Consider the following 15,509-nt stretch of genomic DNA (forward strand, 5'->3'; position numbering starts at 1 on the left):
GTAAGTAAGATAGAGAGAGGCCGCACTCTTCCCTCAGGGCATCTCTAAAGTGATGGAAGTGCTATGAAACGCCTGCTGAGACCCTGTTGCCATGGCCTCATGGAGTGAATGTGGCTTAAACTATATTAGTGTGTGACTGCGACACGACGATAAATGATGTTGGGTTCAGGAGAAGAAGATGATACATTTACACGACGTTTTCTTTAACAAAATATATTCCTAATGTGATTTCTTTGCTTTTTTTATCTGCAAAGAGCAGGTGCGTTGGACTGTTTTTAATCCAGTTATTTTAATTTATTTTATTTTTGGACATGAATATTTAAAGTTAACAGGAGGATTGAACAATCTGCTTCCAGAAATATAATCAGAGGAGAGTTTTACAAAGAATGTGTCTGGGTTATAGTCCAAATGTACTACAAAAAGCAAAGCATAAACAATAATAGCAAACAAGTAAACATGTTATTTACCAAATAAATAAACAACATTTTTAAAGAGCAAAATAACAATAAATAGCAAGAATTGTTATTAAAAATTAAATATATAATTAAATAAATAGATAAAGGTAAAAGAAAAAGGGAAACATCATACCATCTATAAGTACTAATATTGGTCTGTTATATTTCAGATAGATAGATGGATGGATGGATGGATGGATGGATGGATGGATGGATGGATGGATGGATGGATGGATGGATGGATGGATGGATGGATAGATAGATAGATAGATAGATAGATAGATAGATAGATAGATAGATAGATAGATAGATAGATAGATAGATAGATAGATAGATAGATAGATAGATAGATAGATAGAAGAACAGCATAAACAACAAAAATAAAGTATTTCTGTAGTGTTAGTATTATTTATTTTATTTTAAATTGTTTATGTATGTATATATATATATATATATTATAAAGCCAATTAATAATTATATAATTATATATAGTATTATTTTTAAAGTTGCCATAGAGTGCATTGATTTACTATTTGAAATTGTTCTCTGATCTACACTCACTGGTCACTTTATTAGGTATACCTGTCCAGGTGCTCCTTAACGCAAATCTCTAATCAGCCAATCATGGGGAATGGGGAAGAAAGGGGATTTACCAGCTGGTCTGAGTATTTCAGAAACTGCTGATCTACTGAGATTTTCACGCACAACCATCTCTAGGGTTTACAGAGAATGGTCCGAAAAAGAGAAATTATCCAGTGAGCGGCAGTTCTGTGGGTGCAAATGCTTTGATGATGCCAGAGGTCAGAGGAGAATGGCCAGACTGGTTCCAGCTGATAGAAAGGCAACAGTAGCTCAAATAACCACTCGTTACAACTGAGGTCTGCAGAAGAGCATCTCTGAACGCACAACACGTCCTATCTTGAGGCAGATGGGCTACAGCAGCAGAAGACCACACCGGTTGCCACTCCTGTCAGCTAAGAACTGGAAACTGAGGCTACAATTCACACAGGCTCACCAAAATTAGACAATAGAAGATTGGAAAAACGTTGCCTCGTCTGATGAGTCTCGATTTCTTCTCTGATATTTGGATAGTGGCGTCAGAATTTGGCGTCAACAACATGAAAGCATAGATCTATCCTGCATTGTGTCAACGGTTCAGGCTGGTGGTGGTGGTGTATTGGTGTGTGGGATATTTTCTTGGCACACTTTGGGCCCATCAGTAACAATTGACCATCGTGTCAACGCCACAGCCTATCTGGGTATTGTTGCTAGCCATGTCCATCCCTTTATGACCACAGTGTAGTCATCTTTTGATGGTTACTTCCAGCAGGATAACTCGGCATGTTATAAAGCGTGAATCATCTCAGACTGGTTTCTTGAACATGACAATAAGTTCACTGTACTCAAATGCCCTCCACAGTCACCAGAATTCAATCCAATAGAGCACCTTTGGGATGTGGTGAAATGGGAGATTCGCATCGTATATGTAAAATCGACAAATCTGCAGCAACTGCGTGATGCTCTTATGTCAATATGAACCAAAATCTCTGAGGAATTTTCCAGTAAGTTGGCCGGTGAGTGTATATAGTAGGTAGAGAGATTTAAATTACCTAAAAGGAGTGAGTGGGCTATTTTTATGCCACCAGTAAAACCTAGTTTGCTCCTGAGTTGTTTTGGAATATATATAGGTTAAATAATATGTTTAGAGTTGTACTTTCAAGCTTAAAGTTTATGAAAACACTGGCAGGATTTATTATCAATGTCTGCATAGACAGATGAAGATCTCAGTAAGAGCTGAGTGATATGACATGATGTAATCGTGCATAAAACACTTATACTCAGCAGTTCAAGTGTGTCTGTTGCCTCATTACAAACCTACTAAATTTCACAATATACACGTTAAACTAACAAAAAATACATTTAAACAGACCTTGGCACTGAATAAATTGATAATCTATATATCCTGCATTTTGCATTCAGATGAGCTGTAAACAGATGGGATGTTTCACAGAACTGCTCCTTTAGTCTCCCTGCCTTTCCCATTTTCAAAGTAGAATTCCCACATGCATAGTACAAGCTTAGATAAACATAAAAATAAGGAAAATATCATTGTTGTAATCTCACTGGGAAACTTTGTGGTCAAATGCTACCAGGGTCATGCAAATGAATGATCTCATGTGGATCATCAGAGTAGGAGTTTTGTTCCAATTGGCCTGTGTTTCCGGATTTTACAGTCACAAGATTTATATGAGAGTGAGGAAAAATGGCGTTTGAGACAGTAGGTCATTTCCTTGAAGTTCCTGAACACTTATTATTCAGCTATGCCTAGGCATGCAGTACCTGACAAAAGCCTTGTCGTCTATCCAAGTTTTAGTAACATCAAATAATAACTTGACTTTTAGTTGATCATTTGGTATCAGAAGTGGCTTATATGAATGGCAAAGGCCTCTAGATTACGCTTATTTTACCAAAATAAAATATGATCATGCCTTGATTTTTAATTATTTAATTAGGACAGTAAGGTCTGACTTTGCTTAGACTAAAGTCTTGTCACTTAACAGAACTAATGTACAGTATAGAATATAAAGTCATGGTGCAGTGGACAAAAAAAAATGAATATTGTGTATGACTCTCATGAGCTTGGAGGACTGCATCCATACATCTCTGCAATGACTCAAATAACTGATTAATAAAGTCATCTGGAATGGCAAAGAAAGCGTTCTTGCAGGACTCCCAGAGTTCATCAAGATTGTTTGGATTCATCTTCAATGCCTCCTCCTTTATTTTACCCCAGACATGCTCAATAATGTTCAAGTCTGGTGACTGGGCTGGCCAATCCTGGAGCACTCTTTGCTTTCGGGAACTTTGATGTGGAGGCTGAAGCATGAGAAGGAGTGCTATCCTGCTGAAGAATTTGCCCTCTCCTGTGGTTTGTAATGTAATGGACAGCACAAATGTCTTGATACCTCAGGCTGTTGATGTTGCCATTCACTCTGCAGATCTCCCGCACGCCCCAATACTGAATGTAACCCCAAACCATGATTTTTCCTTCACCAAACTTGACTGATTTCTGGGGGAATCTTGGGTTCATGCTGGTTTCAGTAGGTCTTCTGAAGTATTTGTGATGATTGGGATGCAGTTCAACAGATGATTCATCTGAAAAACCTTCTGCCACTTTTCCAAATGATCAACTAGAAGTCAAGTTATTATTTGTTGCTCTTAAAACTGAGATCGAAAAGACTTTTGTCAAGTAGTGTATCCTGATTTTTGTTCCATGGCAGCTTCAAGTGCAAGATCAAACTAATGTGTCATATATGATTATTCATTTTAAAACTTGAAAATTTTAAAACTGTCTTTTTTTCTTCCATGTAATGAAAAAATAAATAAATAAATAAATAAAAAATATATATATAGTAAAGTAAAACTGAATAAAAAAAATGTGTTATATTCTCTGTAATTTGATATTGTGGTAACTTGATTGCTGAATATTGGTCTCTTTTTGCAGTGTGTTCTAATTAAGTCACAGTACTGCATGTGTGCCTATGTAAACAGCCAGTTAATCATGTGTTTGTGGTTGTCCGTTGTGGACATGTGGCCGTCTCTCTGGATATCTTCAGTTCTCTGTGGCCAGCTGATAAAGTCTGTCAGGCACCCGGATCACACGATGTCTCAGTTTAGCAAACAGCTCTGGATCAGGTCTGTGCCAGCACTCGCTCCCCAGGTCTGAGCTCTCCGCCCTGGGCCAGAAGCAGCCATCTGCTCCCTCCTCTGGAGCTCAAGGGCCACGCAGTAGCAGGGGGCCCTGAAATATTTTAAGTCGTGTATAACAGCCAAATCCTCTCCTGCCTGATAAAACACACACACACACACATCCACGCTAAACACACTTGACCAAGAATAAAACCTCTAGAGAGAGAAACTGCATCTGTACTATATTTACCCCACACAAAAGAACAGACGTCGGCTATTATTCGATGATTGTTCTGCATGAAATGATAGTCAGATACAAAGTATATTGGGAAGTCTACTGGGTATTAGAATAAAGCGGAGTTGAAACATTTAGTCATTTATATGACAAACACAAACACTGAAACATTTCCCTAATGACTCTCTCTGTATGTATGTGTGTGTGTGTGAGGGTCTTTAAATGTAATCTGCTCAGTAGACTGACTGAGATTACCTTCAGCACTGCATGCTAATGTCTCGGTCTATATCAGATCAGATATCCTTACCTTCTGTCACTGTTTGTGTCTGAGTTTGTTTGTGTGTGTACATGCATCAGACTGCATGCTCATGAATTAGTTTGTGTCTATGTATGCCTTCGCATATGTTCACACAACAATACAATAGGTTTTTCCATATATTTATAAGTCACACAAGGTAAAATAATGTTTAGTAATGTTAGTTAACGTAGTTACCAACAAGATCTTAGAATATACCATAGGTGTACAGCAGGGCTATTCAATTAGTTTGTCATGAGGGACAGTTCATGAAAAGCATGCCAAATGAGGGGCCGGAGAGATATGAATTGCAATATAAGAGCCCACATGCTGTATTTTTGTCCTTAAGACACCCACGCTGGCTTTTTCTACATTAAAATGTTAATACGTTGTATTTGGAAACTACATAACATGCTTTTTTTTTACAAACATATTTAAATGTTGTATTTCGAAGCACAACAAAATCAGTGTATTGCTCAAGTAGGCTTCTTCTACATTCAGACACATTCATTTGTTAAGTTTTAAACTGCGTGACAAATAGAGATGAAACGATTATGGATTTTGGTTGTACGATTATAGTCTGAAGAACAATCTTGGTTTCACAGTTATCACCATTATTATGCATTTTTTTTTTATTAAAACACTACTAGTTTAGAATATCTGCTTATATTTTAAAGTGTTGTTTATTGCTGCTCAGTAAGCAAATACAGCACAAAATATTAATAAAACACGAACAATAGTCCATTTCTCTCTTTGCACTCAATAAAAAAATGTTTGATTTAAGCATGAGTGACACTTTTACAATGAAAATAAATGACAGATTAATAAATAAATGAATAAAAATAAGACTAAATAAAAAATAGTATTTGTTTAATGTTAATTTAAGCTATTTATTAGCTAAGAATTTAAAAGACTGTCGTTATTATCTGCGTTCATACCTACATAATACATAATTTGTAATAATTTGTCTAATGTATCTTTTGGTAACATTGCACTGAAAGCCACGCACAATTCTCACCGCTATGTTGTGAGATCATTTCTACTGTGTGCGCCTGGAGGGCGCTAGTGTGTCAGTCCGCTCTACGAGCCGTGCGCGCACCACTCCTAATATGCGCACGTCTCTATTGAAAATAATGAAACTTTGCGCAAAAAACGACGCAATATGTGAACGGTCCACTGCTATAGTTAATCCAGCGTATTAGCCTCAGTATAAGCTCGGAACTTTAAACTAGCACACAGTTGGCATAACTTTGTTTAGTTGTAGCAGTTTTGTTTCGTGCTACAGAAATATGTCAATGTCAAGCCTTTACGATTAATTAACCGTAATGAATTTAAGCGTGGTTAATAAATAAATCTGCTAATCATTGCATCCCTTTTAACGGTATCAGTGCATTGTACAAAAGGCCTTTTCTACAAACATATCCAAATGTTTTCGGTAAGCCACTTGCTTAATGTCAGGTGACTCACGCTCTGCGCAGCCCTCAACTGCAGCTCATGCTGTATTGAACAGACGCACGTCACTTCATAACTATATCAGCCGTTTTTCGACTAAACTAAATTTATTTTTGATGTCTGGGTCACACTATTTGGATGGCCGGAAAAAATTGCCTCGCAAACCAGGTAAGGCCTGCGGGCCGCCTATTGAATAGCCCTGCTGTACAGCATTTATTAATCATAGTTTAACATTTACTAATGTATTATTAAAATCCAAATTTATGCTTGTTAACTTTAGTTAATGCCCTGTGATTTCACAAAAACTTTTTAATAATTAATAATAAATGTATTGTGTGTAAATGTAGGTACATTTAGTAATTAAAACTTATTGTAGATGTTACCATTTATTATGTATGAAAATTAGTTGAATGGAATGCTACAGGACAGTATGACGCCGTTCCTTTTCGCGCTAGCAGCTGACCGCTTACCTCCGTAAGAACAGCCCACACGCTGTTACCAGTTTGTCCAGTAGCTCGCCATGTATGTCGGCGGACTTGAGATGCAGAGCGGAGTTGAACATGATGACGGGGTTCGAGTCTGGCAGAGAACGGGTCAGACAAAAAAACAGAAGCCTAAAAATAAAATAAACAAGTAAATAATGGCGAGAATGTGCCAAAATCTGAAAACGTGGTAAAAATCATGTGGCCTGGATTGCTTTTGAAAACATTATCGGTTGGGTATAGGGAAGGAGTCAGTCAGTCGATCAGTCAGTCGACAGTGGCCTCTGGTGGATTTATGTGAGAAGACCAGGTGCGAATGGCACTTGCGAGAGAAATTTGAGATCTCAAAAAGCATACACAGCGGCCTCTGGTGGATTCACAAAAACAAAAACTGCAAAAAAAAAACTCTTGTGACGTATTTGGTGCTCTCCAGAGATGTATATAGGGGTACAGTTTCAGAATGAGACTAGGTCGAATAATTGATCATTGAAGATACGGAAATAAAAATGCAATTGAAATTGAAAAATACTATTGGTGAACACTGATTGTAGTAAAAAGTATTTAAATAAGTAAAAGTAAAATAAAATAAAGTGAAATAAAAAATTAAAAACATGCAAAAATGACAGAAACATTAGCTGAAATATAAATGTAATATAGATATAAACAGAATCATAAAAATTAAAGACAATTCATAATATTCTAAATGTAATTACAGGAATACTGTATAAGCACATATAACACAGGATGACAGCCCTTTTGAAAGCATTGTGTGTGTGTGTCTGTGCATGTGTGTGCCTGTGTGTGTACTAGTGTGAATATTTGCTGTTGTGTGGTGGTGTCTGAAGTCCACCTGGAAACATTAACTAGGATGTGACACTTCCTGAGACGATCCAGGAAATGACAAATAATCATTTACACTGCAAAAGCACTTTCGTAACCAGTACTTAAAACACTTGTTCAGTAGAAGAATCAAGATAAAACAAATGATTTATTTCCTGCTTTCATTCGTTAGTTAAATTAGGTTATGGCCTACAAAAAATGTATCATGTTAATGTTTAATAGATTCACCACCAAAATTTGCTAAAAAAAAGCTTTACTACCAATAATTTGCTATGAAAAATGTATCATGCTAATGTTTAATAGCTTCACTACCAAAAATTAGCTACGAAAAATGTGTCATGCTAATGTTTAATAGCTTCACTACCAAAAATTAGCTACGAAAAATGTGTCATGCTAATGTTTAATAGCTTCACTATTAAAAATTAGCTACGAAAAGTGTGTCATGCTAATGTTTAATAGCTTCACTATTAAAAATTCGATATAAAAATGTCATGCTAATGTTTAGCTTCACTACCAAAAATTCGATACGAAATATGTATTATTCTAATGATTAAAAGATTCACTATCAAAAATTTGATATGAAAAATGTATCATTATAAGGTTTAATAGCTTCACTACAAAAAAATTGCTTCAAAAATGTATCATGCTAATGTTTAATAGCTATACTAGAAAAAATTTGCTACAGGAAATGTATCGTGCTAATGTTTAAAAGCTTCACTACAAAAAATTCACTACAAAAACTGTATCATGCTAATGTTTAATAGCTTCACAACCAAAAATTTGCTACAGGAAATGTATCCTGCTAATGTTTAAAAGCTTCACTACAAAAAATTCACTACAAAAACTGTATCATGCTAATGTTTAATAGCTTCACAACCAAAAATTTGCTACAGGAAATGTATCCTGCTAATGTTTAAAAGCTTCACTACAAAAAATTCACTACAAAAACTGTATCATGCTAATGTTTAATAGCTTCACAACCAAAAATTTGCTACAGGAAATGTATCCTGCTAATGTTTAATAGCTTCACTACAAAAAATTCACTACAAAAACTGTATCATGCTAGTGTTTAATAGCTTCACAACCAAAAACTTGCTACAGGAAATGTATCCTGCTAATGTTTAATAGCTTCACCACAAAAAAATCACTACAAAAACTGTATCATGTGTTTAATAGCTTCACAACCAAAAATTTGCTACAAAAATAGTATTATGCTAATGTTTAATCGCTTCACTACCAAAAAGTTGCTGCTAAAATGTGTCATGCTAATGTTTAATAGCTTCACTACCAAAAATGTGAAATAATATTAATTACAAAACAATTGCTAATTATAAATGTTTAAAATAGCCAGTATTTATAGAGTATGATACATTGTGTTTACACCTTAGCATCATGCTAACATTTGCTAACTATAAAGAGCTTTCTGAGTCAGTCACTTATATTTCTCTGCAAAGCAGCTGTCAAGACCAGATAAACTGTTTAATACATTTTCCTCAGAGCTATTCAGAGCCTTAATCATTGTTTTAAACAATGGCAGCGTTCGTTTGAAGTCACATTTACATCACAAAATAAAAGCTCGAAGCGCAATGTCCAGTTGGACTGGTTGGAGCTGTGAAGTATTTCCTCTGCTTTTGTTCTACAGATCAGACCTGTTGAGCGTGAAGGTTCACAGTGCCTGCAGGGAGGGTTTCTGTGACACTCTTAAGCCTGGACTTTAGCTAAAGATTATTTACAGTGCAAGGTTGGTTCAACCTTTAATTAAGGCTGAACTTCAAGCAACAGCTCACAATAAAATAGACTATACTATCAGTTATGTTCAGTGTTGTTCCAAGCCTGTATGAGTTTCATAATTGGAAAAACAATGAAAAGATTTTACGGTGTGGTTATGATGCTATGTGTTCTATATTTGGTCCTATTTTATAAGTGGCCTTAAGTGTTCTTAAACTAATGTGTGCTTCCATTTAAATGAAAAATTTTGTACAATGGAAGTCATTCATTCATTTTCTTTTTGTCTTGGCCCCTTTATTTATCAGGGGTTGCCAATGCGGAATGAACCGGTAGCTTATCCAGCATATGTTTTATGTAGCGGATGCCCTTCTAGCCCCAGCGCAACACTGGGAAACACCCATGCACTCTTTACATACACCCTAAAGGGATAGTTCGCCCAAAATTGAAAGCTCTGTCATCATATAATCACCCTTCACCTACTGTTTTTTTAATGTCGAACACAAAATATATATTTTTTAAATGTTTTAAAACTGTAACCATTGATGTCCATATTACTTATTTTTTTCTACTATGGAAGTCAATAGTTACAGGTCTTTAACATTCTTCAAAATATCTTCTTTTGTGTTCAACATAAAAAAGGAAACTCATAAAGGTTGGGTGAGTAAATAGTGAGTAAAATTTACATTTTGGGGTGAATCTCTTTAATCACATCTGTAATTAATTTCATGTAATTACGTTCTGGATTACAGAAAGAAAATGTTTCAGTTGGATTTTGGGAGTAAATGTGTGGGTTTACTCAGTAACAACATTAAGCAGAAAGTTTCAGTTGAAGTCAGAATTATTAGCCCCTCTGAATTATTAGCCCCCCTGTTGATTTTTTTCCCAATTTCTGTTTAACGGAGAGATTTTTTTTCCAACACATTTCTAAACATAATAGTTTTAATAACTCATTTCTAATAACTGATTTATTTTCTCTTTGTCATGATGACAGTCAATAATATTTGACTAGATATTTTTCAAGACACTTCTATACAGCTTAAAGTGATATTTAAAGGCTTAACTAGGTTAATTAGGTTAACTAGGCAGGTTAGAGTAATTAGGCAAGTTATTATGTAACGATGGTTTGTTCTGTAGACTATAGCTTAAAGGGACTAATAATAGTGACCATAAAATCATTGACCTTTCATTTTAGCCTAAATAAAACAAATAAGACTTTATCCAGAAGAAAAAATATTATCAGACATACTGTGAAAATTTTCTTGCTCTGTTGAAAATAATTTGGAAAATATTTAAAAAAGAAAAAAATTCAAAGGGGGGCTAATAATTCTGACTTCAACTGTAGCTAAATCTAGTAAATGTCATCAGCGATTAAAAAAATAAATAAATATAAAATAAAAAAATAAAATATATATATATATAATACATTTGCTAATTATTAAATATATTTGAAATTAAAATGATAGGATCACTGAATATTTACACTTGTTTATGTTTAGTGTTTGGGATAGCCTTTAGTCTTTATAATCAGTTATATAAAAACAATACTGAAAAATATTTTTAAATATAAGGAGTAGATTACTTAGAAACTGAAACATTGCAGTGAATTATTTTGTCATGCACTCATACAGATTGTTTCAAATCTCTTAAAACTTTAGTTTCTCTAGTGTGGAAAAAAGAGATGTTTAGCAGCATGTTCAAGCTGTTCTTTCTCTACTATATAGAAAGGAAACTCATAAGGTTTAGAACCACTTGAGGGTGAGTAAACAGTGAGTAAATGTACGTTTTTGGGTGAACTTTATCTTTAATCACAACTGTAATTAATTTCTGTAATTACATTCAGTAATACAGAGAGAACATGTTTTACTTGTATTTTGGGAGTAAATGTGTAGGTTTACTCACTGACAACATTAAGCAAGTTAGCTAAATCTAGAAAATGTCATCAGGGAATGTCTTATAATTACCTAATTAGCTAATTATAAAAAAAAACAATATAATATATAACAATATATTGGTTAATTATTTTAAGTTAAAAAGAAAGTATTATATTTACACTTGTTCTAATGTAAAATTGTTTATTTTATGTGAAGCGTTTATGATTTTTAGTCTTTATTATATAAAAACAATACTGAAAATTATAAGTTCATTTAGAAACTAAAATATAAACAAAAATTGGGGGAAAAATATTACAAATTAATTATCTTGTAACTTACACATTCAGACTATTCCAAATCTCTATGACTTGTTGTTTCCATAGTGTGGAAAATAAAAGGAGAAGTTTAGCTGCATGTTCAAGCTGTTCTTTCTCTACTATATAAAAAGGAAACTCATAAAGGTTTGGAATCACTTGAGGGTGGGTAAATAATGAGTACATTTAAATTTCTGTAATTACATTCAGGATTACAGATAGAAAATGTTTCAGTTGGATTTTGGGAGTAAAAAAATGTGTGGTTTTACTTGCTAACAACGTTGTCAAGAAATATCATCAGCGTCCTGTAATTATTCAATTAACTAATTATACAAAACAATATAATAAATATAATATGTTGGTTAATTATTAGATGTTTCTGACATTTAAAAGTATAATATTTACACTTGTTATATTTATGTTTAGCATGTTGGATAGCCTTTAGTCTTTATAATTAGTTTAATATTAAAACAATACTGAAAATGTGTCTAGATATAAGGAATTGTTTACTTAGAAGCTAAAAATGTAAACAAATTGGGGGGAAATACTAGAAACAATTCCCTTATCATCATTATCAACCATTCAGATTGTTCCAAATCTCTTAAGATTTTTGTTTTTATAGTGTGGAAAATAAAAGGAGATGTTTAGAAGTATGTTCCAGCTGTTCTTTATCTACTATATAGAAAGGAAACTCATACGGGTTCAGAACCACTTGATGGTGAGTAAATAATGAGTAAATGTTCATTTTTAGGTGAACTATCTCTTTAATCTTTATAATTATTAATGTCTGTATTAAGGATTACATCATTGACACATCTCTTACACCAAAACTCACCCTTAAACCTACGCATACCGGAAAAATCTGTCCCTAAACTCTCAATGTCTTGTAATAAAGTAGAAACGCAATAAAAAGACTGCATTAAAGTAAATATATATATATATATATATATATATATATATATATATATATATATATATATATATATAGTGGCCCTTATTCTCTTAGACAGAAAGAATAGTCCAGTTCAAGATTGTAGTAATTTATCAAAAAGGAGTGTCCATCTGGAAGGGTGTGTATATGAGTGTGTGTGCGTCAGGGGGAAAGGCAGCAGGTGTCTGTGGTTTATCAGATCAGTTGGGACAGATCTGGGATCAGTGAACTGTTCATGTCTGACCCCATGCAGCAGCTCTTGCATTGGTTTAAAGCCATGTGCATGTGATTCATTAGGCCCCGCCCCCTTCTCTCTCTCTCTCCTTCTCTCTCTGTGTGTCTCATTGCCTGCTCACTGCTCTGTCTGCTTAACGGCAGCATGCGGAGCCTACAGTCTCTCACCTCTCCTAAAATCCCTCGTTCTTTGCAGGGATGAACAGCTTATGTTCTCTGCTGTGCATCAAGTACAGGTAGGACAGACGAGACTCCCGCTGGCTTATCAGGCTGATGTCCAGAACTCCAGGTTTTTGTAACTTCAGAGCAACCTTTTAATCCTTCGCTGTCTTTCTCTTTCTGTTTGTTTCCATTGACTGGAGTTTTGTTCTCAACCTGCTTATCTCTTGCAATGTAAAAGAAAGAGGTAAAACCAGTTTAGGGCTTTCTAACTTCAGACAACTGACAGTTAATCGCCCTGACATTCTGGGTTTCTGAAAAAGAGTTTGTTTACTTTGTAATCTGGTGTGTTTTGATCTGATTGAACTTCATACTGACTGCTTTTAAACGTTTAGTTTAAAAATAAGTAGAAAGAAAATGTTTCACTTGGATTTTAGGAGTAAAAATGTGTGTGTTTACTCACTGACAACAGTGTCAAGCACAAAGTTAGCTAAATCTATTAAAACCCATCAGGGAATGTACTGTATTTACTGTAATTATGCAATTAGCTTAGAGAAACAATATAATATTTAACAATATATTGGCTAATAAATGTCTTAAATCTCAAAAACTAAATTTTAGGCCTTACAAAGTCTTAAATTGGCTTAAATATTCTGTTAAATCTTCTTGTAACAGGTCTAGATTTTCCTTTGTTCATGTACAGCTACCCAATCTGGCCAAAACCCATACAACAATCCAACTTATTATTCAAAAATGTCATATTTAACTCTGTTTACCATAATGGTTTATTTATTTTCCTTACTATAACATGTTGAAAAGTTCTCCATGTATTTACTGCTGAGGATACTAACCTGACATATTTATTATTATTAAATTATCATTGTATTATTCAATTCATTCAATTATACTCATTTTTTTGATTGGGCAAGTGAAAATCTTTTACACTTTAATATTCTAAAAGGTTTAGCCCTTTATAAATCTAAAATGTTATGCATAATGGTCTTAAAATGTCTTAAAATTATCTTGGTGAAACCTGCAGAAACCCTTAATTACAATGAAATGAATATATTTACACTTACACTGAACTGAACTTAAACACGAACTACACTGTTCCAGTTTACTATGACCTTTTATGTGAAGCTGCTTTGACACAATCTACATTGTAAAAGCGCTATACAAATAAAGGGGAATTGAATTGAACTTGTTATAATGTAAAATGTTTTATTTTTTGTGTATCATTTGGGCCTTTAGGCTTTAGAATTAGTTTCATATGAAAACAATATTGAGAATTGTGTTTAGATTAAAGAAATAATTCACTTTGAAAGTAATAATGTGAAGAAAAAAATTACAAATGAATTATCTTGTCATTTATCCCTTTGACTTTTGTTTCTTTAGTGTAAAAGATGAAAGGAGATGTTTAGCAGCATGTTCAAGCTGTTCTTTCTCTATTATTAAACAAAAAAGAATTGAAACTAGGGTTTGTCAAGCCGAAAAATGGGCATAAAATGTGGACAGTTTGCCATAATGGACAGTTTGCTTATTATTATTAAATGATTATTGTATTATTAAATGTATTTAATTATAATTATTTGTTTAATAGGGCAAGTGAAAATATTTTCCAACTGTGATATTCCAAAACAAATCCTTAGTGTTTAGCCCTGTATAAGTCTAAAATTTAATCCATAATGGTTTTAAAATGTCTTAAAAAGTCATGCCTACAGAAACCCTGCTATTAGATATTTCATTGACGATGAAATTATTATATTATAAAATGTTTTATTTTTTGTGTAGCATTTGGGCCTTTAGGCTTTATAATTAGTTTCATATGAAAACCAAACTGAGAAATGAGTTTAAATATAAAGAATAGTTCACCTAGAAAGTAATAATATAAAAAAAAGTGATGAAAAAATATTACCAGTTTATTCTCATCCTTTACTCTTTTGACCTTTGTTTCTTTAGCGTAAATAATAAAAAGAGAAGTTTAGCAGCATGTTCAAGCTGTTCTTTCTCTACTATTAATCAAAAAAGAATTGAAACTAGGGTCTGTCAAGCCATAAAATGTGGACAGTTAGCTAATTATTATTAAATTATTATTGTATTAATAAATGTTTTAAATTTTAATGTATTTTTTTTTTTCTGGTATAAGTCTGAAATTTTATTCGCAATGGTCTTAAATGTCTTAAAAGGTCATGCCTGCAGAAACCCTGTTATTAGATATTTTTATTACAATAAAATTATTATATTTGCGCTTGTTATATTGTAAAATGTTTCATTTTTTGTGTAGCGTTTGGGCCTTTAAGCTTTATAATTAGTTATTTATAAAAACAATACTCAGAGTTGTGTTCAGAGACAAGGAACAGTTCACTTGGTAATAATGTGAAGAAAAAAAATCACAAATGAATTATCTTGTTTACCCTTTTGACTTTTGTTTCTTTAGTGTAAAAGATAAATAGAGAAGTTTAGCAGCATGTTCAAGCTGTTCTTTCTCTACTATTAAACAAAAAAGTATTGAAATAGAGTCTGTCAAGCCATAAAATGAGTATAAAATGTGGACAGTTTGCCATTATTATTAATTTACTATTGTATTATTAAATGTATTAGGTTGTATTTTTTTGATAGGGCAAGTGAAAATCTTTACCGACTGTGATATTCTAAAACAGATCCTTACTATTAATCAAAAAATAATTGAAACTAGGGTTTGACAAGCCATAAAATGAGTATAAAATGCGGACAGTTTGCTTATTATTATTAATTTACTTAAATTTTGTATTATTAAATGTATTCATTTGTATTTTTTTGATAGGGTAAGTGAAAATCTTTCCG

At 33.3% G+C, this 15,509-nt stretch overlaps 1 protein-coding gene across 2 annotated transcripts in view; it reads left to right on the top strand.

The window, feature by feature from the left end:
* Positions 1 to 15,509, top strand: part of ptprga (protein tyrosine phosphatase receptor type Ga) — a 592,629-nt gene that overhangs the window by 523,657 nt on the left and 53,463 nt on the right. The window lies entirely within an intron of this gene.

This window comes from Danio aesculapii, chromosome 11 (assembly GCF_903798145.1).
Source record: "Danio aesculapii chromosome 11, fDanAes4.1, whole genome shotgun sequence".
Classification (NCBI taxonomy): Eukaryota; Metazoa; Chordata; class Actinopteri; order Cypriniformes; family Danionidae; genus Danio; species Danio aesculapii.